The 3,911-nt window shown below is 45.8% G+C and overlaps 1 non-coding gene across 1 annotated transcript; it reads right to left on the bottom strand.

The window, feature by feature from the left end:
- Positions 1 to 696: 696 nt before the first annotated feature.
- Positions 697 to 769, bottom strand: trnak-cuu. The gene has a single exon. It is a non-coding gene; the product is annotated as a tRNA-Lys (tRNA).
- Between the last annotated feature and the right edge of the window lie 3,142 nt (positions 770 to 3,911).

Raw genomic sequence — 3,911 nt, 5'->3', positions numbered from 1 at the left:
GTAGCACCGTCAGCTGATAGCTGCACTCGGACACTCGCGCACATACACACACACCCGCAGCCACACACACGCGCTCCATTCATCTCACACACTTACGTCCTCTCTGTCCCTCTCCCTCTGCAGGTCCCTCTGGGTGCACACAGGGTTGCCGACTCGTAATCCATACACATACATTTACATATAGCAAAGCATGCCGTCACCTGTAGCTCTTTTCTGTTCTTTTCTTTTGTTTACAGGAAGTTCGCGTCCGATCCTGCCGGTCACGTGACTTACCTGACTTTGTATTTTTTTAAGGTGGACCAAGAAATCGCTGTTCATACAGAGTGTTTTCAGTTAGTCTGAGAAATGTTTTTGTTTATTTTTATTTATGAAAACTATTGTGTAACTGTTTAATATAAAATCACTAATTGATTGTAACGCCAACTGGGAAGAGCTTAGTGGGTATAAAAGGATATAGAGATGTTTGGGGTGGGGCTCTGAAGCTGTGAGAAGCTGCTGTGTGAAGCTGTGAAGTGAGCCTTGTGAGCAATGGATGTGCTCGTTTTTCTTTAATGAAAGAGAAAAGTTTATCCTTGGCGCCTCTGCAACCTTTATTGCTGCTGCATTCTGGTTTCTGGACATTTGTTCTGAGGACACCCACGACAGTATAGCTGGAACAAGTGGTAAATCGTAGGCCCTCTTTGTCCAAGATTGCTTCGCCCGACGTGGGGCTTGAACCCACGACCCTGAGATTAAGAGTCTCATGCTCTACCGACCGAGCTAGCCAGGCATGGACTTCAGCCCTAGCGCTTACTCTTAAAAAAATCAAACAAAAAAAATCCCAACATGTCAAGATCAGCGCTTTTGCTGCATACAGCTGCATAAATCCAATGTCCTGGTAAATACACCATAACCTTCATAACCTGTATGAACATGGGCTCTGCATAGGCCAACAACCCTCTTTTGGCTTTTTACCACATTGGGAGTTAATTTTTCCTTGGGAAAAAAAAGTCAAACCTTCTTGAAAGGGAAGGCCTTTCTTCGAGCCAGAATTGAACCCGCGACCTAAGAATGTCCATTACGTTTAGTCCGCAGTGCTCCGCTCTACCAACTGAGCTATCGAAGGAAGTGGAAGCTGGATGGTGGTCTCACTTGCTTGCTTTGGAAGAGAATTTACTGCACAACTTTGGACAGGTGAAGGGTAAAGTTTGTCCTTTGGGATATTCACGAAGGCTATCGAAGGAAGTGGAAGCTGGATGGTGGTCTCACTCATGATTCTTGCGTTGGAGACAAAGCACTCTCTGATCGTCTTGTACATGCGCACAACCATTGTGAATCGAGAAATCTTCTTCCCCTCACAGCGCACAGCGTTTGGATACAACGCACAGAGTCTCATAAATAGTGCCTCGACCACACGGTTGAAGTCTGGCCGTTCGGTAATCTTGGAGAACTTCACCAGTTTGAAGGTAAAGGTACTCCACCCCCAAAAGTTCACCTGTAAAAGCAAAGCAATCAGTAGAAGGAAAATAAAATTTAAGTTAAGTAAAAAAGTGTGCATACCCGTATACTTTCTATGCTCAGTATAGGGAACAACTTCCTTGCCAAGGACCTCCCCAGACAAACTGTTTGCAGCATGACGCAGAAGATGGTTGTACGAGTATGGCTGCTGCTCGTCTGTCGTGGCTGCAACAGCGCGGTCATCATTCCATCTGGCCAGCCCGTCTAACAAGTAAGCCTGGAAGAAGACATCACTTGCCAGGGTGCCTGTAAAATCCAAGCAAAAAAAAACATACGTTTCCATGCATCAATAAATCTAGCTTTTAATATAATTTACAATATTATAGCATTTTTTGTGTTAAACAAATTTAATATAACAACTTACCAGGGATGAACCTATTCAGGTGAAAGTGAAAGGATTCAAGGAATGTTGAACCTCTGGCACAGCGGTATGTGGGCAAATGATGCTCGCCTTTCAGGATTGTTCCTGTCCTGGTGTAGAGGTGGATGCCAGGGGGATCCTGTATGCAGGCCACGTGTTTTGCCTGGGATGCCATGATTTCGCTCATGCGTGCTGAGTTGATCAGTGGCACCCCCAAAGTGTCGCGACCATTGTCCCAGTCAAAAGCTTGGATGAGGTTTCTGATAAGAGCCAGTCTCCTGAGAGCCACGTGTAGTTCGCCTGCAGTGCAAGCCTAACTCGCTGCGGCTAATGGACCTCAGAACATCAGCTTCTGATGGATTTATAAGATTGCCAGCCAGTTCTGAGCATTTGGCTATCTTCAGAGCTGTCAGATCCTCCTCATCCCACATGAAGAGACAATGGCTGAGGTGACTCATAAAGGAAGCGTATAGCTGATGTGAATCAGTGGTGCAGCCCACTGAGAACCTTCTCATAAAGTGCCATATGTCCAGGCGGATGTTTAGGTCTTTCCATTTTTGGAACATTCTTCTCAGGAGAGTGTTTCAACAGCAGGCCCTGTCCACATACAGCACTTCAGGGGGAGGTACTCCAGCCACTGCATACCGCTTTATGAGCCCTTCAACCATTGGCCCAAGGCCCTAACCTTCGCTGGCAGTGAGCACAGACATAATGACTTGGCCATGCTCATTGCCAACGTTTGTTGCCCAGGTAGCAGTTCCAAAACTTCTTCCAGCCAGTTTCCGAGCCACTTTCTTAGTGGAGTCCATCTTCAAGATGCGGCCATAAATCGATGTCACTGCGGCTTTGATCTCAGTCAGCCTCTGGAGAACATCTTGGGCGTAGACTTGCATCAGCCACCTGTGCTTTGGAACAGTGGGCATTGGTGGGGGAGGTGAAAATGTCACGGGGTTAATCAGACCCTTTTTCACAGCCATTGCAAGACTTGTGCAGTCCGTCAGGTACTGGACAGTCTTTTTTAGCCACACTTCTGAATGACTCTCCTGCAACTTCCTCCTAATCTGGCTGCTGATGTTTCCTAATCCCCTCTGGCACATGAAAGTGACCACCCTCAAGTCACAGGCAAGCTTGGACGTGAGGATGCAGGGAAACTGCACCCTGTGACCCATATCCAGCTGGGAGACCTTCAAAACTAACCTTAAAACATTCCTCTTTGGACAGGCGTTCTGCCAGGCTAGCTAGTAATCAGAGAATATTCCCTCTCTTGTGGTCCTTGTGAGGCTAGATTAATAAACTAATATTGATGCGTTTAAATATAAATTTAGATTTCTATCATGGTTATTATTTAGATCAGCTCTGGGGTTCTGTTCTCTATTCTCATCTACTTTTCCTCTCTTCTATTCTTTATTATTTATTGTATTTAGTTCTCCATGCTTTTGTTGGTGCAGTTCCATTCACATGTTGTTCTTCTTTCCCACTCTCCTCTGGGGAGCAGGAGAGATTTCAGATCCCCGGTGGATCACCCACGCTCCCACTCTTGGCCGTGGACTACGCCCCCGACACCATCCTGCATCTCTGAGTGAGAGTGATTCCTGCTGGGTCGTCTGGCCTCCTGCTCCTGGTCGTGGACTGCACTTCTGCTTCATCATGACTGTGGACTTCATCATCACTTGTCCCTCAGCTTTTTCTGAATGAACTCTTTTAGATACGTAGTTGTAGAAGCTAATCTTTCTCTAACTGTTCTGGTATCGCCTGTCCGTCCTGGGATAGGATCTCTCCCTCATGTGGGAATCCCTAAGGTTTCTTCTTTTTTCCTGACTCAGGTTTTTTAGGAGTTTTTCCTTACCGGGAGGGAGGGTCTAAGCCAGGGCAGGGATAACCAGTTTATGTAGTCTGTTTAGTTTTTAACAATTGTTTATATTTTGAAGCCCAATGAGGCAAATTCTTTTGTGATTTTGGGCTATATAAATAAAATTGAATTGAATTGAGACGATGTCATGGCTCCAGCTTATTACCTTCCTTTTGCATCTTTTGCTAAATAAATATTCAGCCG

This window comes from Oryzias melastigma, linkage group LG14 (assembly GCF_002922805.2).
Source record: "Oryzias melastigma strain HK-1 linkage group LG14, ASM292280v2, whole genome shotgun sequence".
Taxonomy (NCBI): Eukaryota; Metazoa; Chordata; class Actinopteri; order Beloniformes; family Adrianichthyidae; genus Oryzias; species Oryzias melastigma.
This window is presented reverse-complemented; position numbering and strand designations above follow the sequence as displayed.